This window comes from Rhinopithecus bieti, unplaced genomic scaffold (assembly GCF_001698545.2).
Source record: "Rhinopithecus bieti isolate Rb0 unplaced genomic scaffold, ASM169854v2 scaffold_56174, whole genome shotgun sequence".
NCBI classification, from domain to species: Eukaryota; Metazoa; Chordata; class Mammalia; order Primates; family Cercopithecidae; genus Rhinopithecus; species Rhinopithecus bieti.
In genome coordinates this window covers 4,858,521-4,886,508 of record NW_016824749.1, presented here as the reverse complement: position 1 = coordinate 4,886,508, position 27,988 = coordinate 4,858,521, and the positions used below count along the sequence as shown (strand labels likewise).

Below are 27,988 nucleotides of genomic sequence, written 5' to 3'. Positions count from 1 at the left end.
CTTCACACGAACCCGTTCACTTAACACTTGTGACAGCTCTGATGAGGGAGGTCCTGTATTGTCCCCATTCTGTGGGTGAGAAAACCAAGGCCCAGAGCTGGGACCAGCCCAACAGCCACGGGAGTGGTCAGGACCCAAATCCTGATGGTCAGGCTGGAAGCAGCGAAATCTCCACGGGGCCTGGTCTGTGGCTTAACCTTGATTTTGTTATTCATGTTGCAGCGCTTGGGATCTGGAGAGGTCTGACTCTTAAGCTGTTCCAACTGCTGTAGATGCATGGCATTATGGACTTGAGGCAGATTTCCTAGAGGCTCACACACCCCATGGCTGGTCTTTTCCTTTTAGGTCCTGAGACAATAGGAAAATCCTGGGTAAGAATCCAGGTAACACTTTGATTCCAAAAAAACATATTTCTCTTCTTCCTTTTCCAGCCTCTTCGCTGTCTCTCTCCTCTCCTCTCTCTCCTCTTCTCTTCCTTAGCTTCTTCTTGTTAAATTCCATCTGTGAGACAAAGGAACCCAGGGCCAAGTTAAGCTCAGGAGAGGACACAGCAACCAACCCCTGAGCTAAGACCACCCTCCAACCCCACAGCAGAAAAGGTCAAGAGCAGAGGGCACAGAAGGATCTGCCTCTCCTCCTCTCCCCCGTGGCAGACAAAAGCAGGTGCACTGTGTGGACCTCAAGAGGGTACAAGGGAGGTGACACAGGCCACGCCAACCAGAAGGCCACACCTGGGCATGCGAGGGGCCACTGAAGGACAGCCTGAGAGCTGCCACTGAGCTTCATTTCCAGCGTTAAACAAGCACTAGGTCATCCCTTGGCAATGGAGAAACCTACCCGGCCACTGATGATGCGCTTTTAACCAGCTCATATCAGAAGCGAACGCAATCACCATCCTAGCTCACAGCTAGCACCGAGGCTCTAGGCAAAGGTCAGAACAACTCTCCCAGGGCCACGTGACTGAGGGTTCCGACCTCTGCTTGCTGGGTGCCCACCTACTACAAGGAGGCAGGCACGAGCCATGACCCTATTTGAAGGAGGTCTTTGCTCCTCCTTCTGTGCTCAACTCCCAGTCAGCTCCCTCCAAGGCACCCGCCACAATTGCAACCATTCACTCACCTGCTGGTTTACTGCTTTACCTGTCCGCCTTGCCAGATGCTGCAGCTGACAGTGCTGGGTCACCTGCCGCCTCTGTAGACAGTTCACACACACACCACGGCTTCCTGCCTGCAGCACCTGCCACTCAACCAGAGGATGCCCCAAACCCAGGAGCGTACCAGTTAGGGCTGAAGTCCTGGGAGGCAGAGGGTGATGCCTCCAGCAGCCACTCTTGACAGATGACAGGGGTTGATGGGTGATACCTGGCCAAGGGATGCAATTATCCTGTTGTAGGAAAATCCCAAGGAGAAATCACCTTGCATAGTCACCTGAGGTCCTAGTGTGATTGAGCCTTGGGAAATGCCACTTGTTGTCACAGCTTCTCTGTGTCCCTGCCCCCTCCCCTACTAGAACTCCCTGGGTTCCTCCCACATTACTTACTTCACTCAAATCCCTGTCTCAGAGTCTGCCATGGAAAACCCAAACCTAGACTGCCCATAAGCTCCAGAACAGGGCTGGGTCTGGCCTGGGGCTGCTGCATGCCAGGGACCCACACACACCTGGTGCAGAGCCAGTGCTTGGTGAAGGTCTGCAGCAGGGGAACAGGCCATAAGATGGAGGAGTCTGAACCATATGCCTGTTGACTGACAGGGTCTCCTGGGAGAAACTCAGCTCTTCCCCATTCACTCCACATTAGATCTGGAGTCCTCTCCCCAGTCCTGTGCCCACACTCAAGGTCTGATCCAAGGAAGACTGGCTGGGAGCATGTCATCCACTGTAACCTCAGTGCTCAAGAGGAAATAATGGCCCCCAACAACAGATTCTCACAGCCCAGCCCTGGGACCGCCCTCCTGCAGGAAGAGGCTGAATATTTTAAAAAATACTAGAGGAAGAGGCTGAGGAATTTACAAACCTGTTTCATCCACTGGTTTCAACGAAAGTGTGGAAATGAATGTCACTGAGCTGCCACCCTGGAGCTGCTTTGTTTGTGTTGGGTTTTCACTGATGGAGGCCAGCAGAAGTGGCAGTGTGGCTGGGGCACGTTGGAGACTCTGGCAGGGTTGGCTGCAGCAGCCATCTGTGTGGACCCAGTACCTCCAGTCCATCACCCTGAGTGGAGGGTTGCAGCATGCTTGTCTGATTACTGACTCTTCTTCTAGCTCACTCCCCCAAACACACTAATAACCAAACATCCTCAGATCAGTCGGAGAAATGCTCATGAAAGAGTGGAGGAAGAAGAGAAGGAGGAATCAGAAGGGAGAGGGTACAACAATGAAGAAGACCCATCCATCGCAGACACTGGCCACCACATGCATTAAATAAGCCCTTCCTGGACACAAAAAAGGCCACTCTCCTAAGTTCAGCTCTCTGGAGAGACAGGAAATGGCAAATGCTGAGACATTTTTTTCCTAAACTACAATTATAGTCAAGTCTTTTGTCTGCCAAAGGGGAAAGTATCCTGCAGTGATTCATGCTCTTCATCCTCTCACACACTTAGAGGAACTTTGAGAACATACTTCCCATACTGCTGAGAGTACATCATAGGTTCTGGTCCTGAGGGTTCCTGTCTTTCATTTCAAGTAGGAGGTAAATTTTAGAGTGCCCTGGCCAAGGAGGGAGCCCATTCCGATGGTTGCAGGAATGTGGGGGGCCTTCGATTTTATTTTTGGTTTACATAATACTTAAGATGCATGCACCTAACAACAGAGTATCAAAACACAGGAAGTAAAAACTGATAGAACAGCAAGGAAAATATAAGCTATATAACATTCTTTACTACATTAATAGTTGGAGACTTCAACACTCCTCTATCAGTAATTGATAGATCTAGTGGGTATAAAATCAGTCAGGATATAGTAAGGAACAGCAACATTTATCACTGGATCTAACTGACATCTATAGAGTACTTTATCCAACAACAGCAGAATACATATTTTTCTCAAGATCACATGGAACATTCATCACATGTGCCATATTCGAGGCCATAACACATATCTTAACAAATTTAAAAGAATAGAAATTATACCAAATATGTTCTCAGAGCACAGTGGAATTAAACTAGAAGTCAAAAATAAAAATCTACCAGAAGCTGAAAAAAATTACCAAATATTTGGAGATTAAGTAATGTACTTCTATTTTACAAAAGAATTTAAAAGTCTCAAGAAAATTAAAAGTATTTTAACTTAACGAAAATGAAAATACAACTTACCAAATGTGTGGAATGCAGTGAAAACAGTGCTTAGAGGAAAATATGTAACATTAAATTCATTTGCTAGAAAAAAAGGAAGGGCCGGATGCAGTGGCTCAAGCTTGTAATCGCAGCACTTTAGGAGGCTGAGACGGGTAGATCACCTGAGGTCAGGAGTTTGAGACCAGTCTGGCCAACATGGTGAAACCCTGTCTCTACTAAAAATATAAAAATCAGCTGGGCATAGTGGTGCATGCCTGTAATCCCAGCTACTTGGGAGGCTGAGGCAGGTGAATCGCTTGAACCTAGGAGGTAGAGGTTGCAGTGAGCCGAAATGGTACCATTGCACTCCAGCCTGGGTGACAGAGGAAGACTCTGTCTCCAAAAAAAAAAAAAAAAAAAAAGAAAAGAAGGAATATCTTAAATCAATCATCCAATCTTCCAACTTAGGAAATTAGAAAAAAAGAAGGGCAAATTAAATCAAAAGTAGATATAAGAAAATAAATTTTAAAATTAGAGAATAATTCAATAAAACGGAAAGTAAGAAATCATTAGAAAAAATAAATGAAACCAAAAGCTGATTCTCCGAAAAGATCAATAAAATCAGTAAACCTCTATTCTGGCTAAGTGAAAAAGAAAGAGATACAAATTGTTCATACTATAAATAAAAGAAAGGTAATCACTGCTGATCCCATGAACATTAAAAAGATAATAAAGAAATATTATAAACAACTATATGCATATATTTGATAAGTTAGATGATATGGATAATTTTCTGAAAGACACAAATTACCAAAACTCACAAAAGAGAAATAGATATTCTAAGCAGGTCTATATCTACTGAGGAAATTAAATCAATAACTAATAGCCCTCAAAAAAAAAAAAATAAAGCACTAAGCCCAGGTTATTTCACTGGTTGCTTCCAACAAACCATTTAAGGACCAAATAATACAAATTCTCTGAAGTCTCTTCCAAAATATAAAAACAAAGAGAATTCTTCCTAATTCATTCTATGAGGCCAACATTACTGTACTACCAAAACTAGATAAAGACATTACAAGAAAGGAAAAATACAAACCAGTATCTCTCATGAACATAGATGCAAAAATCATCATCAAAATATTAGCAAATTAACCCAAAAGTGTATAAAAAGAATTATGCCAGGGACAATGGCTCATGCTTGTAATTCCAACAACTCAGGAGGTTAAAGTGGGAGGATTGCTTAAGGCCAGGAATTAGAGACAAGCTGGGCAACATAAAAAGACCCCTGTCTCTAAAATAAAATAAAATAAATTAAATAGCCAGCCATGGTGCTGTAGGCCTTTAGTCCCACTTCTAGGGAGGCTAAGACAGGAAGATCCTTTGAGCCTAGGAGTTCATGACTCCTAGCTATGATAGAGCTATGACTGTGCCACTGTACTCCAGCCTGGGTAACAGATTTAATCCCAGGTATGCAAGCCTGGTTCTACATTTAAAAATCAATTAATGTGGCCAGGCACAGTGGCTCATGCCTGTAATCCCAACACTTTGGGAGGCCAAGGCAGGTGGATCACCTGAGGTCAGGAGTTCAAGACCAACCTGGTCAACATGGTAAAACCCCATCTCTACTAAAAAGATACAAAAATTAGCTGAGCATGGTGGCAGGTACCTGTAATCCCAGCTACTCAGGAAGGCTGAAGCAGGAAAATTGCTTGAACCCAGAAGGCGAAGGTTGCAGTGAGCCAGGATCCTGCTACTGTACTCTAGTCTGGGCAACAGAGCGAGACTCTGTCTCAAAAAAAAAAAAAAAAAAAAAAAAAATCAATTAATGTAATCTATCACATAGAAAAGAAGAAATCATATTGTCATATCTTCAAATGCAGAAAAAATGACAAAATCTGACACCCATTCAAGATAAAGAAAAAAATTCTCTCAGAAAACTAGGAATAGAGGAAGGCTTTCTCAACGTGATAAAGAACTTCTACAAAAAACCCACAACTCCACAAAACAACCAGAAAACAACAAAATGGCAAGACGAAGTCCTTACTTACCAGTAATAACATGGAATGCAAATGGCAAGACTAAGTTCTTACTTATCAGTAATAACATGGAATGCAAATGGACAAAACTGTCTAATAAAAAGATACAGAGTGGCTCAATGGATTAAAAATCAAGACCTACAATAAACACATTTAATCTATAAAGACACACATAGACTGAAAATAAAGAAATGGACAAAGATATTCCATGCCAGTGGAAACCAAAAAAGAGCAGGAGTGGCTATGCTTATATCAGACAAAATAGATTTCAAGATAAAAACTATCAGAAAAGACAAAGAAGCTCACTATATAATAATAAAGGGGTCAGTTCAGCAAGAAGATATAAAAATTATAAATACATATACACTTAACATTAGAGCACCCAAATACATGAAGAAAATATTATCAGAGCTAAAGAAAGAGATAGACCCCAATACAATAACAGTTCCCTTACTTTCAACATTGGATAGATCTTCCAGATAGAAAATCAGCAAAGAAACATCAGACTTAACCTGCACTATAGAAAAAATTGACATAGGAAGTAGAAGTCATTTTGTTAAGTGAAAATTGCTCCCATGTTTTCAGGTATCTTTAAAGCAATGCCCCACATCTCTGGTACCAATTTTCTGTATTAGTCTGTTATCACACTGCTGTAAAGAACTACCTGAAACTGGGTAATTTATTTTAAAAAGAGGTTTAATTAACTCACAGTTCCATAGGCTATGTAGAAGGCGTGACTGGGCCGGGCGCGGTGGCTCAAGCCTGTAATCCCAGCACTTTGGGAGGCCGAGACGGGCGGATCACGAGGTCAGGAGATCGAGACCATCCTGGCTAACACGGTGAAACCCGTCTCTACTAAAAAATACAAAAAACTAGCCAGGCGAGGTGGCGGGCGCCTGTAGTCCCAGCTACTCGGGAGGCTGAGGCAGGAGAATGGCGTAAACCCGGGAGGCGGAGCTTGCAGTGAGCTGAGATCCGGCCACCACATTCCAGCCCGGGCGACAGAGTGAGACTCCGTCTCAAAAAAAAAAAAAAAGGCGTGACTGGAGAGGCCTCAGAAAACTTACAATCATGATGGAAGAGTGAATGGGAAGCAAGCATGTCTTCACAGGGTGGCAGGAGAATGAGAGAGAGTGAAGGGGAAGTGCTACACACTTCAAACAATCAGATATCATGAGAAGTCACTCACTATCATAAGAAGAGCAAGCGGAAAATCTTCCCCCATGATCCAATCACCTCCCACCAGGTCCCTTTCTCAACACTGGAGATTACAATTCAACATGAGATTCGGATGGGGACACAGAGTCAAACCATGTCACCCATAAATGTATACACCTACTATGTACCCACAAAAAATAAAAATAAATTTTTTAAAAGCCTACAGGTAACTTCATACTTAGTGGTGAGAAACTAGATGCTGTCCCGTTAATTTTGGGTAAAAGGTAAGAATGTCCCCTGTCACCACTCCTATTCAATATCATACTGGAAGTCCTAGTCAATGCAATGAGAAAAGAAAAGGCATACAAATTGGGAGGGAAGAAATAAAACTGTCTTTGGTTGCAGATGAAATGATTGTCTATGTAGAACATTTCAAAGCATCAAGAAAAACTCCTGGAGCTAATACACCATCATAGCAAGGTGGCAGGATACAGGAGTAATAAGCAAAGTTAATTGCTGCCTTATATGGCACCAATGAGTAAATGGGATTTCAAATTAAAAATATAACACCATTTACATTAGCACAAATAAATGAAATGTTTAGGTATAAATCTAAGAAAATGTGTATAGAATCTATATGAGGAAAACTATAAAACTTTGATGAAAGAAATCAAATATCTAAATAAATAGAGAGATATCCAAGTTCATGAATATGAAGACTAAATATTGTTAAGATGTCAATTCTTCCTAACTTAATCTATAGATTCAAAACTATCCCAATCAAAATCCCAGCAAGTTGCTTTGTGGATATCAACAAAGTAATTCTAAAGTTTGTGTGGAAAGGTAAAAAGACTCATAAAAGCCAACACAGTTGCATTGGCTGAAATAGAACAAGGCTAGAGGACTGACATTACCTAATTTCCAGACTTGCTATAAAGCTACAGTAATAAAGACAAAATGGTATTCATGAAAGAAGAGACACATAGGTTAATGGAACAAAACAGAAAGCCTAGGAGTGGACCTACATAAATATATTCAACCGATCTTAACAAAGACACGAACACAATTTACTGGAGACAGGATAGGTTTTTCAACAAATCATGAGGGAATAATTAACACCCACAGTCAAAAAAATAACATTACCCCTTACCCAAAAAATAACTCAAGATGAATCATAGACTTGAATGTAAAACACAAAACTATAAAACTTCTAGATGATAATTTAGAAGGAAATCTAAATGATCTTGGATTTGGTGATGACTTTTTAGATACAACCCCAAAAGCACAATCCATGACAAAAATAACTGATGTTAGACTTTATTAAAATTAAAAACATCTGCTCAGTGATACACATTGTTAAGATAATGAAAAGACAAGCCACAGACTGGGAAAAAATATTTGCAAAGCACAGATCTGTTAAAGGTCTTGTATTCAATATATAGAAAGAACTCTTAAAATTCAGCAAGAAAACAACCCAGTTTTTAAGTGGGCAAAAGATCTGAACAGACACTTATGAAAGAAGATATCCAGATGGCAACAATTATATGAAATGATGCTCAACATCATATGTCATTAAGGAACTTCAAATTAAAACAATGAGATTACACGCTGATCACAACGATGAAAACCCAAAACACTCACAACACCAAATGCTGATGGAAATGTGGAACAACAGGAACTCTCATTCACTGCAGGGAATGCAAAATGGTGCAGCTAGCTTGGAGGACGGTGTGGCCACTTGTTACAAAGCTAAACAGAGTCTTACCATGTGGTCCGGCAATCACACACCTTGCTGTTTACTCAATTGAGTTGATAATTTATGCCCTCACAAGAACCTGCATAGGAATGTTGATAGCAGCTTTTTCCTAGTAGCCAAAAACTGAAAGCAATCAAGATGCTCCTTCAATTGGTGAATATATAAATAAATCCAGGCAATGGAATATCTTTCAGTGATAAAAAGAAGTGAGTTATCTAGCCATGAAAAGATGTGGAGCAACCTCACATGCAATGCATGTTGGCAAATAAAAGACACTAAAGTGACATAAGTGTCATACTTATTGTATGATTCCAACTATGGGACATTTTGGAAAAGGCAAAACAATGAAGACAGTAAAAAGATCTGTGGTTGCCAGGAATTTGGAGGGAGGAAGGGACGGATGAATAGGCAGAATGCAGAGGACTTTTAGGGCAATGAAACTGTTGTATATGATGCTATAATGGTGGATACATAACATTATACATTTGTCCAAAACCACAGAATGTAAAACACAGCCAGGCATGGTGGCTCATGCTTGTAATCCCAATGCTTTGGGAGGCCAAGGTGGGAGGATTACTTGACCCAGGATTTCGAGACCAGCCTGGGCAATATAGGGAGACCTCATCTCTACAAAAAAAAATTTTTTTTAAATAATGCACAACACAAAGAATGAACCCTAATGTGAACTGCAGACTTTACTTAATAAGGTACCAATATAGGTTCATTGATTATAACAAAAGTACCACAGCACTGCAAGATGTTAATAATAGGGGAAACTGTGGAGGAGGAGGGGTGTATTGGGAACTCTCTGTACTTTCTGCTCAATTTTTTAAAATAAAGACAAAGTCTGGTTGCTAAAGCTGGCAAGGTCCACAAAGCAGTTCTTCTCACCACTCTGGTTTTTACCCTTTATTTGTGGTCCCTGAAAATTCCCCTTAAATGATGAGAGATAAGCTGCGACTTTAAAAGGACACATATGACATCCAAGTTCAAGAAGCACTGTATTGCAGCCTCCCTCTGCTCCCTGATTCCTCCAGAAAAGCACAAGGATTTAATCCAGATAGATATAAATTTCACCTGGGATCATTTATCATTCCACATTCTTCTTTAAGAAATATGCTAGGCTGGGCGCGGTGGCTCACGCCAGTAATCCCAACACTTTGGGAGGCCGAGGCGGGTGGATCAAGAGGTCAGGATATCAAAACCATCCTGGCTAACACGGTGAAACCCAATCTCTACTGAAAAATACAAAAAAATTAGCCAGGCATGGTGGCGGGCGCCTGTAGTCCCAGCTACTCGGGCGGAGAGAATGGGGGGCTCTGGGAGGCGGAGCTTGTTGTGAGCAGAGATTGCGCCACTGCACTTCAGCCTGGGTGACAGAGCGAGACTCCGTCTCAAAAAAAAAAAGAAAAGAAAAAGAAATATGCTAAAGAGCCGCAGATTGGGTCTTCATGAAAACAAAGGAAAAGCCATGAAGTTTCCACAGCATAATTAGCATCATCATTATTCTAGCTGGAGTAATTATACTCATCATTGGCTCTGGTCTTTCAGGGAGACACTCCATCACAGTCACTACTCTCACCTCAGCTGGGAACACTGGGGAGGATGGAATCCTGAGCTGCACTTTTGAACTTGACATCAAACTTTCTGATATTGTGATACAATGGCTGATTGAAGGGGTTATAGGCTTTGTCCATGAGTTCAAAGAAGGCAAAGATGAGCTGTCAGAGCAGGATGAAATGTTCAGAGGCCTGATAGCAGTGCTTGCTGATCAAGTGATAGTTGGCAATGCCTCTCTGCGGCTGAAAAACGTACCACTCACAGATGCTGGCACCTACAAATGTTATATCATCACTTCTAAAGGCAAGGGAATGCTAACCTTGCATATAAAACTGGAGCCTTCAGCATGCCAGAGGTGAAAGTAGACTATAATGCCAGCTCAGAGACCTTGCAATGTGAGGCTCCTTGATGGTACCCCCAGACCACAGTGGTCTGAAGATCACTAGCTGACTAGGGAGCCAAATTCTTGGAAGTCTCCAATACCATCTTTGAGCTGAACTCTGAGAATGTGACCATGAAGGCTGTGTCTGTGATCTACAATGTTACAATCAACAACACATACTCCTATATGATTGAAAATGACATTGCCAAAGCAACGGGAGATATCAAAGCGACAGAATCTGAGATCAAAAGGTAGAGTCACCTACAGCTGCTGAACCCAAAGGCTTCTCTGTGTGTCTCTTCTTTTTTTGCCATCAGCTGGGCACTTCTGCCTCTCTCCCCTTACCTCATGCTAAAATGATGTGACTCAGCCACAAAAAAGCATGCAAAGTCATTGTTACAACAGGGATCTACAGAACTATTTTGCCACCAGATATGGCCTAGTTTTATATTTCTGGGAGGAAATGAATTCATATCTAGAAGTCTGGAGTGAGCAAACAAGAACAAAAAACAAAAAGAAGCCAAAAGCAGAAGGCTCCAATATGAACAAGATAAATCTATCTTCAAAGACATATTCGAAGTTGGGAAAATAATTCATCTGAACTGGACAAGTGTGTTAAGAGTAATAAGTAAAATGCACGTAGAGACAAGTGCATCCCCAGATATCAGGGACCTCCTCCTACCTATCAACTGGGGAATGAGAGGATAGGATACTGCGTGTCCTTTGTCTCTGAAATTTTAGTTATCTGTGCTGTAATGTTTCTCTGAGGAAGCCCCTGGAAAGTCTCTAGCCCAACATATCCACATCTTATATTCCACAAATTAAGCTGTAGTGTATATTCTAAGACGCTGCTAATTGACTGCCACTTCGCAACTCAGGGACGGCTGCATTTTAGTAATGGGTCAAATGATTCACTTTTTATGATGCTTCCAAAGGTGCCTCAGCTTCTCTTCCCAACTGAAAAATGCCAAAGATCATAACTTTAGCATAAACAAACCAGTCTGTGGCACCGATTTTATAAGTAAACTGAGCACCTTCTCTTCAAACAAATGCAGGTTTATTTCTCAGATGATGTTCATCCGTGAATAGTCCAGGGAAGGACCTTTCACCGTGACTATGTGGCATTATGTCATCACAAGCTCTGAGGCTTCTCCTCTCCACCCTGCGTGGACAGCTATAACCTCGGTTTTCAACAGCATCTGGAGCAGCGGGACTTAACTGGGGTGATTTCGCCCCCCATCCCCGGGGAAATGTCTGAAGACAGTTTTGGTTGCCACAGTGAGGGAGTGAAGGAGGACACAGTGCTATTAGCATCTAGTGGATAGAGGCCAGGGGTGCTGCTTAACCTCCTACTGTGTACAGGACATCTCCCCATTTACATACCCACTCCCAAGCGTCAACTGTGTCAGGGCTAAGAAATCCTGATTTAGAGTAGAAAAGGGCCTAGAAAGAGGGGAACAAACAAATCTCTCTGCTTCCTCACATTAGTCATTGGCAAACAAGCATTCTGTCTCTTTGGCTGCTGCCTCAGCACAGAGCCAAAACTCTATCGGACACCAGGATAACATCTTTCAGAGAACAGAGTTGACAAGGCCTGTGGGAAATGCCTGATGGGATTATCTTCAGCTTGTTGAGCTTCTAAGTTCCTTTCCCTTCATTCTATCCTATAAGCCAAGTTCTGTAAGAGAACTGAGTTCTACCTCAGGTTTTCTCACTCTGAATTTAGAGCTCCAGACCCCGCGTGGCCATAATTCAAATTAAGGCAACAAACATATACCTTCCACGAAGCACGCAGAGACTTTTGAAAGCAGGGACAATGACTGTTTGAATTGAGGACTTGAGGAATGAAGCTTTGATGGAAAAGAATGCTTTGTTTCCAGCGCCCTTCTTACACTTTTCGTGTCTTAACCACTGCCTTCCTGGCCCTTGGAGCCACCGTGTCTGTATTACATTTTGTTATAGAAAACTGATTTTAGAGTTCTGATCATTCAAGAGAATGATTAAATATATATTCCCTAAAAAAAAAAAAAAAAGACACATATATTTTATTTAGCATTTGTAGAGAAAGTTTTCAGTTTAACCAGTTCACAAATACTATTAAAAATGGATATCAAATACTCTCTTTCAGATAAAATTTTCAAGGTGCTTCTGGTTGCAAGCATCAAAACCAACTGTGACTGATTTAGGCAAAAGGGGAATTTATTGGCTTGTGGCATGGCCCGTTAGTCAATTTGCATTGCTATAAAGAAATATCTGAGACTGGGTACTTTATAAAGAAACAAGGTTTCTTGTTTTGTTTTGTTGTTGTTTTTCGTTTTTATTTTGTTTGTTTTGTTTTTTGAGACAGCGTCTCGCTCCATCACCCAGGCTGGAGTGCAGTGGCATGATTTCAGCTCACTCCAACCTCCACCTCCCAGGTTCAAGCAATTCTTCTGCCTCAGCCTCCCAAGTAACTGGGATTACAGGCACACACCACTAAACCCAGTTAAATTTTTTTTTTTTTTTGTATATTTAGTAGAGACGGGGTTTTGCCATGTTGGCCAGCCTGGTCTCGAACTCCTGACCTCAGGTGATCCACCCACTTCAGCCTCCCAAAGTGCTGGGATTACAGGCATCAGCCACCGTGCCTGGCCAAGAAATGAGTTTTATTTGGCTTGTGATTCTTCAGGCTGTACAAGCATGGCACAGGCATCTGCTCGGCTTCTGGTGGGGCTCAGGAAGCTTTTAGTCATGGCAGAAGGTGAAGCAGGAGCCAGTGTATCACAAGGTGAGATGGGGAGCAAGAGAGAGAGGGAGGGGTAGCCAGCCTCTTTTAAACAACCAGATCCCACGTGAACTCATAGCGTGAGAACTGACTCATTAACACTTGGAGGAGAGCACCAAGCTGTTCATGAGGCATCCCCATCATAACCCAGACACCACCCACTAGGCTCCACCTCCAACACCAGAGATCCCATTTCAACAGGAGATTTGGAGGGGACAAAACATTTATGTCAAATTGGGTGGCTTATGTGACAACTGAGAAGAGATCATAGTGCTGCTGGACCTGCAGAAACAATTGTGGGCAGCCCCCCTCCTTTGGCTCCATATCTATGGGCCACAGGCTCTGCCTCACTGAAGCATGTTCTCTGCCACCCTGCAGAGCAATGCCCCACATGGGCTCCGTGCCCAGGAAGGATGCTGCTGGGGCCACACACCCACCCCTATGGGCCGTCCGGAGGGAGGGAGCGTTTAGAGGAAGAGACAGCCACTGCAGGCACAGAGTGTATTGTGTCTACACTTTCACCTCTTTTCTACCTCCTGTGTGTTGTGATGAAACTGTCCTGGGGAGAGAAAGAAAGGAGATGGAGTTGGCCAAGGCTCTGTGGTCACAGCACATTGAAGGAGTGCAGGAGGCTGTAGAGTCAAAGGCAGAGAGGCTGGTCTGCCTACAAAACGAGAGGCCCTGGCACTGGAGCTTAGGAGCTAAGGGGCTGACCACTTCTTTACAGAGCAGGAGTTTCACCATCTTGGACAAGCACTGTCATTTTAAAGTTCACCTTAATCAAAAACCACCTAAATCCAAAGGGCGTAAGCCTAATGGCTAAGGTCAACATGACCATAAAGCACAAATAACATCTCTCATCAGAAACATTCCAAACTCCTCCCTGACAAGAGACATGCTAGCCCCAAGATAAGCCCCCTCTGGCCAGGAAGATGTCAGCCCCAAGGTAACAGACATTCTGACCCCACCATAAACTTCTCCCCACACAGAAACATTCCAAGCTTGTGATAAGCCCCCTCACCCTAAAACCAATGTATACTCTTAGTCTGTAAGAGAAAGCACTTCTGACCGAAATCAGCCAGAAGCCCCTCTCGGATTTTTTCTTAAATAAACCCGTCTTTAACTGTTAAGCTGTGTTTCATGTTTCTCTCCTCTTTAACTCTTACACTTCTCTTCTAGCTTTGCTCCCCAGAGAGGCGGGCTGGGATGCTCAGGGTGGTGCAGGGGTAGGACACCTCTATCAGTAGTTCTACTGAGACACCATGAAAGCAGGGCGTGTCCCCAAAGAGAAATGCACCTGGCCCCAAAAGAAGGAGGAAGGATTGCTAGGCAGGCAGAGATGGCAGATGGGGTGTCAGAAGGATAGGGCCACTGCCAGGGCCAGGAATTAGGCAAGAGAAGGAATCTTTCTCCTGGTATAAAACTAGACAATGCTGTGTCCACATCACATGATGAGACCTGTTCAAAAGAACTACTGGGGAAATAGCCTGGAGCTCTCCTAGAGTGACAATGAACCTGAATCAGAGTTAGGAAAGGGCCAGAGCACAGCTTTCCCCAACCCCCAGGCAAAGGACAGAGCCCAGCCTCCTCCTTCCCCAGTGATGAGGCCAGAGCCCAGCCTTGTCCTTCCCTGGCCACAGGGCCAGAGCCCAGCCTCATCCTTTCCCAGCCATGGGGCCAGAGCCCAGCCTCCTCCCTCTTCAGTACTGGGGCCAGAGTCCAGCCTCCTCCTTCCCCAGTGATGAGCCCAGAACCGAACCTCCTCCTTCCCCAGTGATGAGCCCAGAGCCCAGACTCCTCCTTCTCCAGTGATGAGCCCAGAGCCCAGCCTCCTCCCTCTTCAGTACTGGGGCCAGAGTCCAGCCTCCTCCTTCCCCAGTGATGAGCCTAGAGCCCAGCCTCCTCCTTCCCCAGTGATGGGGCCAGAGCCCAGCCTCCTCCTTCCCCAACCATAGGGCTGGGGAATTGCCCCAGGCCATCCACCTCAGAGTCAGCAAAGTCTGAGCAAATATCTCCTTTATATCAAGCATGTACTGGAGGTTGGCAAGACCCAGAGAGGAGTATCTCTGTCACCTGGAGGACTGGGGAGGGTGGAGGGAATGGGAAAGCGGGTGCTGTTGAGAGAGGTGGGCTGTTGACAGAGGAGGGACCCCCTCCTCTGTCCTTTCCACCACACATGGCTTTCCTGAGGCCCTTTGACTCCTAGGTGAAGAATTTCATGCCCTCATGGGACATGGGCCAAGGGAGCATTTGGGGAGCAAATGCCCTTCCCCAGCCATTGTGTGGGGGTGGGGCTCAGGCACAAATGAGGTTAGAAGGGCATGGGCCTGTGGACTGTCCAGGGCCTTGTGGGTCCGGAAGAGACCCACCGGCATGAAGAACCTCCAAGCTCAAGACTAAAAGCCATTCCCTGCAGGGCTCAGCTGGAAACTAAGGAGCCCCATCACTGCCCTCCACGGCCCCCCATTGTAACAGCTGCTGCTCACTCTGTAATCAGGAGAGCACAGGCAAGGGGGGACTCAGCAAGAGGAGCTGGGGGCTGGGGAGGACCCATCTCTGACATTCCGAGCTCCCGCTACCACACAGCTGGCAGCTGTGCTGCCCCTCTAGGCTCCACCACTCCCTCAAACCCTTGCCTGCTGCCCTCCTTCCCCTCCACAGCCAGGCTGGCTGCTGCATCTGCAGCCCCATAGCAGGTGGCCTCATCCTGGTGGGTGAGACCAGGGCTCAGAGAGGCTCGGTGCTTCCTGCAGTCACAAGGTGAGTGGGGCCTGGCTGTCTCCATCCTGAAGTTGTGTTCTCTCTGTGACACTCAGCTGCTCCCACTCCCCATCTGAGAATTAGTCATCAATAGGGCCACCTTCAGCTTCTCCTGAGTCCCAACAGCGGGGAGCCCGGAAGTAATGTGGTGGTGTTGTTTAAGCCACTGTTGTCTGGAATGGCTTTTGATATAGCAATACATCACTGAAAGAGTTCATATTTTAAGTAGTCACAAAGAATATTCCCAGCACACTGTCCGTATGAAAAGCTTTAAGTGAAATCATTAGAGTGCTCTTTTTAAATAAAAGGCAATTTGATGCCCAGCATCATCCACTTTAGAAAATGCATTAACAAACATTTCCTTTTCAGTGAGAAATTTAACACTGTTCCTTTCACACCTTGAATTTGTATTTATTCCAGTTCCCCCAAAGAATTCGACCCTAATATATATGTTTTGTGCTTGAAGATCTTTCATTGAACAATGTCATATGTTTCTGTAACAAAAAATATATCATTTTAATTCTAATTTTAAAAAATTTCTGGCTGGGCATTGTGGCTCACGCCTGTAATCCCAGCACTTTGGGAGGCCAAGGCGGGCAGATCACGAGGTCAAGAGTTCAAGACCAGTCTGGCCAACATGGTAAAATCCCATCTCTACTAAAATACAAAAATTAGCCAGGCGTGGCAGTGGGTGCCTGTAACCTCAGCTACTCGGGAGGCTGAGGCAGGAGAATTGCTTGAGCCAAGATCGTGCCACTGCACTCCAGCTTGGGCCACAGAGTGAGACTCAGTCTAAAAAAAAAAAAAATTCCTGCAACCATATGTATTTAAAATGTCATCTGGGTTGAATTATAATTATTATTAATGCACAGTTGAGCAGTAGTAAATATACTTAAAATTTAAAGAATGATTAAACATAAAAACTCCTATTTTATTGGAGGAATGTATCGTTTTGAAATAGAACGTTTTGATTGGTTCGTCATGCATAGGTGGATGCTGTTTATTGCTAGCCTGACAGTTTCATCACCCATTTCATCTCTTTTCTTAGTTTTACAAATGGAGCATCAAGGTACCTGCTCACAAGAAGTCCACGGGACTGGAAGCAGTTTCTCTATAGCAACGTCACTCAAATATTTGGTGGGGATTTTTTGCTTTTTTGTTTGTTTGTTTGTTTTTAGACAGGGTCTTGTTCTGTCACTCAGGCTGGAATGCAGTGGCACCATCACAGCTCACTCCAGCCTCTGCCTCCCAGTTTCAAGCGATTCTGGTGCCTCAGCCTCCCTAGTAGCTGGGACTACAGGTAGACGTCACCATACCCAGCTAATTTTTGTATTTTTTTGTAGAGATGGGGTTTTGCCATGTTTCCCAGGCTGGTCTCAAACTCCTGAGCTCAAGCAATCCACCCTCCTCAGCCTCCTAAAGTGCTGGGATTACAGGTGTGAGCCACTGCGCCCGGCCCACTCAAATATATGAAGCCCTTCCCAGTTACATGCTGCAGACTCCATTTTTGCTCGATCATCTATTAGTTGACAACCTAATCAGGTGCTCTTTAGATTTGTTAAAACAAATAATAAGAAAATACCTGACGTGCAAGGTTATTTCTTATCCAGTCTTTAGAGCCTTATTTTTGAGGAATTATAACCAAAAAGGCTTTACTTAGACCTACCTATCAAGTGACAATAAATTGTACCTATTTTTCTCTCACTTAGCGGCACCTGGCTTATTGCCATATATTAAGATCTGCTAGTGATACCTTGCTTAAGGAACAAAACTATGAAACTAAAAGTGAGGTAAAATTGGAAAAATGCACATTTCAGAAATGTTTCTGGCAGCTCTGAACAAAAACAAATATAAGTCAATCTATTTCCATTTTGTTTGTCACCTTAAAGTGCCTTAAAATGCATGACAGATGGACAGAAAGATGGATACAGCTATATACACATATACATAGGAATTGACTTTATAGTTATGCTTCTGACAGATTTAGCACAGCCTCTCCTGATGCAAGTGGGAGGAATTAATCCTGCTCAAATGAAGCCGGTTTTCTCAAATTCACGGACTTGATTCCTAGATTATGCTTTAGGAAGATGTTGATCCCGCCCATGTATACAGTATATGTTTGGGAGTGCAGTATAATCCAGGCTTACAGCATAAGTGTTAATGATTGCTAAGTGTTTTATTTACAGTACATTCCACAGGACACTTCCTGAGAGAAAGTGTGTAGAAATGGCTCCTGACTCACCACAGGATGCTTGTACCCAAGTTTTTTGTGTTTTTCGTTTGTTTTTGAAACAGAGTCTCACTGTCGCCCAGGCTGGAATGTTGTGGCACAATCTCGGTTCACTGCAACCTCTGCCTCCCGGGTTCAAGCAATTCTCCTGCCTCAGCCTCCCAAGTAACTGGGATTACAGGCGCCCATCACTATGCCAGCTAATTCCAAGTTTTAAAACTCTTTTTTACATCTTATGTTTTATGAGTTTCCTCCAATATGCTTTATGCAAAAGTCGGTAAAAGTATTTCTCCTATAAGTCTAAACAAATGTTTAAAAAATATGTAAGATAGGAAGTTATTTCCTACTTGCATATTCTTTTCACATGCAGAAGTAATGGTGAGAATTTTTCCTCTCCTTCGCAGTAGACGCCCCCCAGGCTGGGCCCTCAGCAAGCTCGTTCCCGTGGCTGGGAAGGCTGGGGAGGCAGAGCTGGCTTCCTAGCAGTCTGGGGTTTCCTAGGGTGGTTTCTGTGCATGTTAAATATGCTAAGAAAGTTTGGTTGCAGGATCGGTGCCTGACCAGATGCCTTTGCCTTTTACTGGCTGGTGCTGCCATACACACACACACACACACACACACACACACACACACCTGCTGCTGTGAGACTTGGCAGCTACAGGCTCACTGGGCATCCTTCCCTGGAGAATTGCCCGAGGCTGGCAGAACCACCTGGCTCTAAAATGCCTGGAGGCCCCAGCTTCCTCCACTCACCCTCCGCTGACCCCATGGGTCCTCCGCTGTGCCCCTTCCTCAAGGCAGGACTTGCTGTGGGACAATTCATCCCTCACATCCTTGCTTTGTTCCTTCCACTCTCCCATCCAGTTTTGCTCACTCCCTTCTCCTCAGTAACACACAAGCACCAAATCCCTGCCTTAGGCTCTGCTTCCAGGAAACCACCTAAGCCAAGTGGTCATTTGGCTTAGTCAACCTCCAAGACTGGCATTTATATGGCTATAACTCGTAGAACTGTACATTTTAAAAGGTGAATTTTATTGCTTTTCAATTATACCTCAGTAAACCTACCCTTAAAAACAAAATGAACTTCATGGAAAATAACAGTTACTGCTATTTTGGAGAAAAGATCCAAACATGTTAACCAATGAAAAACCTCAGAAAAGCAAAAAGGGAGGCAGGGAAATGCTATCTTGCATTTAAAATATTCTCCTGGCCCACCGGCATGCAGCCGCCACAGGCGGAGGACAAGGCAAGAGGTGGGTCTTTCCAGGGTGCCCCAGGTGCTGACTGAGGGGCCAGTATGTGATAAAATCTCCTTCTTGAGAGAAAAGGAGGAACCACAAGACAGGAAAGGGAAGCGCAGCTGCAGGAAAGGGGTGGGCCGAGGGGCTATGGTCTCTGCTGTGCCTTTCAAACACGTGTGGCAGGGAGGTCTGGGGGCTGTGCTCTCATCTGCCTGGCTGTCCTGTGCTCTCATCTGCCTGGCTGTCCTGTGCTCACAGGGCCAGCGTGTGATTATGTGGGATCTGGCGTGGGTTTTCTCTTGTTTATTTTTCACTTACCAGCTGCGTGTTAATAGAAAGTCCCCTGGCTGAAGGATTTGTCCAGGATTTCTGTAATAAAATAGAAGGATTTGCCACACACGCTGGAAGGACCCTCTGCAAAAGTGGTATTTTTCAAGCGATTATGAGCCCCAGAACATATTGTCATCCTGGGCTGCAGGCCTGGCCTCCTCGCTGAGTGGCAGTGACAGATGTCTCCTGTTAATGTCCAGTGATTAAATGTCACTGCAGAGGCCCCTCCTCGCCCACACAACCTGTTCCTTTCTTTCTGCAGCCACTGTGTCACTGCTTGTCACAAAATCCACATTTCCTGCATATTGTTGGCCTTCTCCAGTGGTGAGCCCTTCTGCCAACCCTGCCCTGCCCTGCTGCCTCCTCAGCCCATCCCCGAGGACACTGGGGGACAGATAGTACCATTGCTGCTGAGTGATAATAAAGGCTGGCAGGAACACGTCCTCAATTTGGGGCAGCTACAAGGAAGGAAAAAAATAAGGAAAAAAGTTCATGAAGATGCTGGAATCATAGTCTCCTCCTAGGAATTCACCCCAAGAAAACAATTTGTCAGAAATAAAAGCTCTGTTTAGATGGAGATTTATTGAAGCACTTGCTATCATAACAAAACCCTGAGAACAACTTGAAAATCCTTGTATAGGTGGATAAATGAACGATGATCAATTCTCTTGATTGGTTATGGCAGGACCCTTAATAATCATGGGGCACTGGTGAAACGTGGCAAATTGAGCAGCAGTTTTTGTTTTCATTGCTTCCCCAAGTCCTACCAAAATAAAAGTAAAAGGGGAAAGTATACAAATTCACAGAAACAAAGAAAATGGGAGGAGAGAGAAAGGTGAAGGAAACAGCAGACAAGGAAGGTTAACCAAGAAGGAAACAGCGTGAATAGAAAAGGCCCGAACTCTGGAGAAGAAAATCACTAAAATGTGGGTCATCGTGTGCTCCAGAAACGCAGCAAGGCTCAGGAATTGGACTCCCCAAGTACCAGGGAAAGCAGGATGAGGCCTGGAGCTAAGAGGGGAAAGTCTGCAAGGGGAACAAGCAGATGCCTAGAAGAAACTCCCAGGGCTCCAGTGGCCCCAGAACCCTCCTCCCCAGTCATTGGGAAGTGGGAGTGTCTTCTCTGGAGAAACGATTTAGATACATTTCCAAGGTGGAGACATCCAGGAGTGGGAGCAGGACTAAGGCACCAGACAGAAAGGGGTGATTATGAGAGAAAAATGTGAGATCTCAGGCCCAGGTCACTAGCTTGGTGCCCAATGACCTGCAGGAAAACCCGCAGGTCAGCAAGCATCCCCACCACACTCATGTGCACATCCTCACATGCACTTACACAAACTCTCATGCACACACACACTCTCACGCATATACACACTCTCACGTGCACACACAGACTCTCACGCACACACACTCATGCGCACACACTCACGTGCACACACAGACTCTCATGTACACACACTCTCGTGCATGCACACGGACTCACACACACTGACTCACAGGCACAAACACACACTCCCACGTGCACACACACTCTCATGTGCACACACAGACTCTCACGTGCACACACACAGTCACATGCACACACACTCTCACATGCACACACTCTCACATGCACAGACTCTCACATGCACACACTCTCACATGCACACACACTCTCATGCACATGCATACACACTCACGTGCACATACAGACTCTTACACACACACACACTCATGTATACACACACTCCCACATGCACACACACACTCTCATGCACACACACTCAGGTGCACACACAGACTCTTACACACACACGTGCACACACAGACTCACACACTCTCACGGGCACACACAGACTCTCACATGCACACACAGTCACATGCACACACACACTCTCACATGCACACACAGACTCTCACACACACACTCTCATGCATCATACGGACTCTCATACACACAGACTCTCACGTGCACACATACAGACTCACACACACACACTCTCATGCATACACACGGACTCTCACACACACAGACTCTCATTTGCACACACACAGTCACACGCACACACACACAGAACTTCCACTTGCTTTTTGTTTACTCATTCTTAAATATGAAAATGTAGCTGAGGAAAGCCTGTAATGTTGGACACAAAGACTAAAACAAACAAAAAGTAGGAGACCCAGTGGAAATAGAGACAAAGCATAGAAGAGAAGAAAGCTTTAAAAATAACTGCAATTAATATCCTAGAAGAGATGAGAGGGGTTGTCCCTATGAAACTGTAATAGAAATCAGAACTGATTTTTTTTTAAGTAACAGAAAGTAAGAATAACCAAACAACCTCTTGGAAATTAAAAATGTAATAGCCAAAACAAAAATTCAGTGGCAACAGTTTAAGATAAAGTTGAAGACATCTCTCAGAAAGTGGTGGGGAGAGGCAAGGAGATGAACAGTAAGAGAAAAAAGGTAAGAAAGTTAAAGATCACTTCAGAGATGTACCTCTGAGAATCACTCTGAAGTGACTCTGTAAGTCTTGGAGAGATGTCTTCAGGTCTTTCACATATGGCTGATCAGAGTTCTAGAAAGTACAGGAAACATGGAGGGAATTTTCAAATGAAGCACAAAAGAAAATGTCCCACAAGGGAAGAACTTGTCCCTCTATCCAAAGGCCCACGAGATACCCAGAAACACAAATGACTAAAGGCCAACATCAAGGAACATTATCAGGAAATTACAGAACACTGGGAACAAAGAAAAGATCCTAAAAGTTTCCAGAGAAAAACACAGGTCAAATACCATGAGTGAAGACTCTGACAGGACTTCTCAACACAACAGAGGAAGCCATGGGAGCGGTGCTTCCACATCCTCAGGGGAGATTATTTTCCATCTAGAATACTATCCCCAGCCAAACCGTCAATCCATTGTGGAGTAATGTGAAAATAGCCATAATTTTAGACCTATAAGGTCTCAAAAAAATTATCCCAAATCATCCTCTTGGAGGAAGCTACTGGAAGGAGGATCCACCAAGATGAAGGCCACAAACCAAGAAGGAGGAAGACAAGGGACCCAGGATACAGGGGTCGCACAAGAGGGAAGCTGAGGGAGCTGCTGGGATGCTCAAGGGGATGTCCCAAGATGGTTCCTGCACAGAGCCTAGACTGGAGAGGAGACTGGAGGGCTGCAGGAGATATGTTTGTAGGAAAAATAGATCAATGAATCACAAGATGATCTGATATACTTGGCAGCATTAAAAAATTATAATAGCAGGTGAGGGAGGAATTGTTATGAGATTCCTGGAATGCAAAGAAAATGAAAAAGAAAGACAATGATTAACTCTAGAGAAAAACAAAACTTTCTATGAGAAATGAAATGTAATTATGGCATAGTATATAGTCATAATAATGTAAATATTATCAGTTTAACAAATATTAAAGAGGATGTGAGAAAGAGAAGTAAAGAAAGATAGCAAAGTCCTCATACAGCATAATTTCTAAAATGGTTAAAGAAAGAAATGGCTATATAAAATACTATTCAGTAATAAGAATATGCAGTCTAGGGCCGGGCGCGNAAAAAAAAAAGAATATGCAGTCTAGAAACAGGTAAGAGGATTAAAAGTGATTGCATCAAAAGTGGGTAGTAGTGAGACATCTTATCCCAGGATCCTCCCAAACAGACCCCGAGACAAGCATTTGGCACAAGTCATTTGTAACATGATTCCAGGAAACACTGGTAGATGATTGGGGGCAGGGGTGGAATGGGGAAGGGAGGGAGCTAACAGAGGATGAGTCAATGATCAGGATGTCCCTGTGAGCAACTGGGAGCTTCCAGGAGACAATGTAGGGCACACCTGAGAACTGTCACAACTCACTTTCCTCACTAGCGGAGGGCTGCTCTGTGGGCACCAGCTCCCTGGAACTGTGTGCCTCCTCCATGCAGGAGCCAAGCCCACTCCATGGTTGGATAATACCCCCAAGCGGAGGTCTGCCAGTGCTCGAGGTAGGAAGTCATCGGGGTACATGGAATTGTCCACTGAGACTTCAGATAACCTCTGAAGCAGGAAAATAGAAAGAAAGTAGATAGCAGTAGGGTACCAAAGGAGTTGCTACATGGACCAAGGTCCTATTATACATTATAAACTATCTGGTGTCTTTGAGTATTTAAACTATAATGAAAGCTCTCTAAAATGACCACTAGTCAACCAACAGACACCCTCTCCTCCCACTGTTCGATCCCTATCGCACAATGAATGTTCATGGCTACCGTCAAAAATGAGGTCATTCTTCCATTCCTACCAATCCAGTAGTATGCCTACCAATTGTCAGTAGAGATTCTTCCCAAACCTGTTTATGCTAGTTGTAGTTGTTTGCATTATACAACTTAGTTAATAACATGTAAATCAATTAAATAGGAATAATATGTAAATCAATGAGGTAGAAATGCAAAAGTAGAGTTTATTTTACATTAGGTGTTGAGGAAACGTTTGTAAAAGATTAGGAGGGAAATGTAAAAATCTAGAAGAGCTATCTTGATTTCTGCTTCTGGCAATATAGTAAACTCTCCATTCTCCATCCTGGTCTGAATGGGGAAAAAAAATAGTCTCTCCTGAAAATTGAAAATCGGATGTGGTGTTCTTACACTACCCTAACCATAAGAGTATCCTGACCAGACCCATGAGACTGAAATAACATAATTGCAGTTAAATTAAATTAAAGAATTTCTAGATTGGTAGCATTTTCTGGTACCCAGCTTTGGAAAACACCAATCTTCTACAGAGAAAAATATTCTCAATCCAATCTCCTAAGAATTTCCACAGATCAAACTAAGCTAAGTGGGAATTCAAAATAAAAATTTATCAGTCAGTGGAGAAAATAAACATAAGATTTAGATTCCTTCCCCACAAGACTTCAGATATTATAATTATCAAATACAGTATATAAAATAGGTATGAAAAGTTTGAAGTTATAAACCATGAAGTTAAAAAATCAGCAAGAGTGAAAATACTACCAAAATTGAACAATCAATAAATGTTTTGTTTACTTATTTATTTTTTATAGAGACAGGATCTCGTTATGTTGCCCAGGTGGTCTTGAACTCCTAGACTCAAGCAACCCTCCCACCTCAGCCTGCCAAGGTGCTGGGACTACAGGCATGAGCTACCATTCCCAGCCCAATCAATATTTTTTTTTAACCAACAGTCATGGTTTAAAAATAGAACTCTTGGGCAAAAAAATTTAATCACTAAAGTAAAAATCTCATTGTCTAGGTCAACAGCAGCTAAAGATAGAAATCACGAGCAAGAAGACAGAGCTGAAGAAGATGCTCAGAAAGCAGCACAGGAGAGTAGTGAGGTGGAAAATACAAGGAGGAGATAACAAGGAAGACTGAAGAAGATCTAACTTGTGTCTAATCAGAGCTCCTAATGGAGATAATAGAGCACACAGAGAAAATGTTTGCTCTGATAATAGTAAGCATTTTTCAGAATTGAGGAAAGGCTTGAATCCCACAGATTACAAAGTGTAATATTTACCCAACAGGCTTATAACAAGACAAAGAAAATATCTTAAACAGCAAGTAGAGACAAAACACAATTACCTACAAAGAAACAAGAGCTAGACTTCTCTAGAGCAACAATGAAAGCCTAAAGACAGTGGAGTAATATCTTCAAAAGCTGAGAAAAAATAACTATCAACTTAGAATTCTACACACCTGCTATAATACTTCAAGAGTGAGGACTAGTTCGCAGATGACTATATATATATATACACGCACACACACACACACACACACACAAACATATGTGTATATATATACACATATGATTTTTAATATGTATATATGTATGCACATACACACACACACACACACACATCCTAAAGGTTTCACACAGAATACTACAAGAAATAATAAACTATTTCAGCAGAGCAGCATGATACAAGATCAGCACACACAAGAAATCAGCTGACGAGCATAGTGACTCATGCCTGTAATCCCAGCACTTTGGAAGGCTGGGGCAGGTGGAACTTTTGAGCTCAGGAGATCGAGACCAGCATGAGCAACATGGCAAAACCCCATTTCTACCAAAAAAAAAAAAAATCTGCTAGGTGGAGTGGCATGTGTCTATAGTCCTATCTACTTGGGGGGTTAGGTGAGAGGATCACTTGAGCCCAGGAGGTAGAGGCTGCAGTGAGCCATTGCCCTCCAACCTGGGCAACAGTGTGAGACCCTGCCTCAAAAACAATTAGCTGCATTTCTGCGAACTAAAAATGAACAATCTGAAAAGGCAATTATGAAACAAATCCATTTAAAATGATATCTAACATCAAAATGAATAAAATACTTGGAATTAACTTTAGGAAGCTAAGAATTTTACACTAAAAACTACAGAATATTGCTGAAAGAAAGAAGACATTAATAAATAGAAAGTCAGTGTTTATGACTTGAAAGACTTAATATTATCAGGATTTCCACACTAACAAAAGTGATTGACAAATTAAATGCAATCCCTATCAAAATTCCAATGACATTTATGGCAGAAATTTTAAAAATTCATCCTAAATTTATAATGGAATCTCAGGGGACCTAGAATAGCCAAGACAATCTTGAAAAAGAATAAAGTTGGAGGCCATGTCCCAATTTCAAACTTACTACAAAGCTACAATAATCAAAACAATGTGGAACTGGTGTAAAGGCAGACATAGAAACCAATGTAATCGAATAGAGAATCCAGAAATATTTTCTTGTACGTATGGTGGAATGATTTTTGACAAGTGTGCCAAGAACATTCAATGCGGAAAGGACAAATTTTTCAACAAATGGTGTTAAGAAAACTGGATGTTCACGTGCAAAAGATATGCAACATTACCTTACAACATATATAAAAATTAACTCGAAATGGATCAAAGACCTACATATAAGACCTAAAACATTAAAACTCTTAGAAGAAGATAAGGCGAAAGCCTTCATGACATTGGATTTAGCAACAATTTCTTGGATATGACATCAAAAGCACAGAGAAAAGAAAAACAAGGAGATTGGATTACATCAAACTGTAAAAATTTTATCGCTGAAGGACTCTATCTAAAACAGAGTGAAAAGATAACCCATAGAATGGGAGAACATATTTCTAAATTACATATCTGATAAGGGGTTAATGTCAAGATTAAATTTTTAAAAACTCCTATATCTCAGCAACAACAACAAATGCAAACCAGTTCAAAAGTGACAAAGGACTTGAATAGATATTTCTCCAAAGAAGATATACAAATGGTCCATAAACATCTGAAAAGATGCCAAAAATCACTAATCATTAAGGAAATGCAAATAAAAATTACAATGAAATAGCATTTAATACCCATTTGGATAGGACTATTTTAAAAATGACCCAAAAAAACAAAATAATGGCTATGAGGATGTGGAGAAACAAACATTTACATACTGCTGGTGGGAATGCAAAATGTTGCAGTCACTATGGAAACCAGGGTGATGGCTCCTCAAAAACCCTTTCCCACTGTGACTGTGCATTGAGGAAAAGGAGATCATCAGGCCTTCAGAGACCAACAGACGCTGGCTCTGAGGTAACACTAATTCCAGGAGACCAAAACATCACTGTGGCCCACAACTCAGAGGTCAGGTGATCACTGGAGCTTTAGGTCAGGTTTATCCCACAGTGGGCTCAGTGAGTCCACAAACACATCCTGGAGTTATTTCCCAGTCATGGAATGGATTATTGTAATAGACATACTTAGCACCTGACAGAATCCCCACATTGGCTCCCTGACCTGTGGAGCTATTGTGATGAGAAAGGCCAAGTGGAAGCCACTAGGACTGACTCTGCCTAAAAAAGTAGTAAACCAAAAGCAGTGCCGCATTCCTGGAGGGATAGCAGAGATTAGTGCCACCATCTAAAGATAGTTAGCGCTGGGCAAGGTGGTTCACGCCTGTAATCCCAGCACTTTGGGGGGCTGAAGCAAAAGGATTGCTTGGGGCCAGTTCAAGACCAGCCTAGGCAACAGAGTGAGATCCCACGTCAGCAAAAAATTTAAAAATCAGCCAGGCAGGGTGGCATTTGCTTGTGGTCCCAGCTACTTGGGAGGCTGAGGTGGGCAGATCACTTGAGCCCAGCAGTTCAAGGCTGCAGTGAGCTATGACGGTTCCACTGCACTCCAGCCTGGGTGACAGAATGAGACCTTGTCTCTTAAAAGAAAAAAAAAAAAACAAAAAAGCCCGGGCGCAGTGGTTCACGCTTGCAATCTCAGCACTTTGGGAGGCCGAGGCCGGTGGATCATGAGATCAGGAGATCGAGACCATCCTGGCCAACACAGTGAAACCCCGTCTCTACTAAAAATACAAAAAAATTAGCCAGGCGTGGTGGCGGGGGCACCTGTAGTCCCAGCTACTCAGGAGACTGAGGCAGGAGAATGGCATGAACCCGGGAGGTGGAGCCTGCAGTGAGCCAAGATCGCGCCACTGCTCACCAGCCTGGGTGACAGAGCAAGACTCTGTCTCACAAAAAAAAAAAAAAAAAAA

The 27,988-nt window shown here is 43.4% G+C and overlaps 1 pseudogene; it reads left to right on the top strand.

The window, feature by feature from the left end:
* The first annotated feature begins 1,021 nt into the window (after positions 1-1,021).
* Positions 1,022-10,520, top strand: LOC108522396 (V-set domain-containing T-cell activation inhibitor 1 pseudogene; annotated as a pseudogene).
* The last annotated feature ends 17,468 nt before the right edge of the window (positions 10,521-27,988 follow it).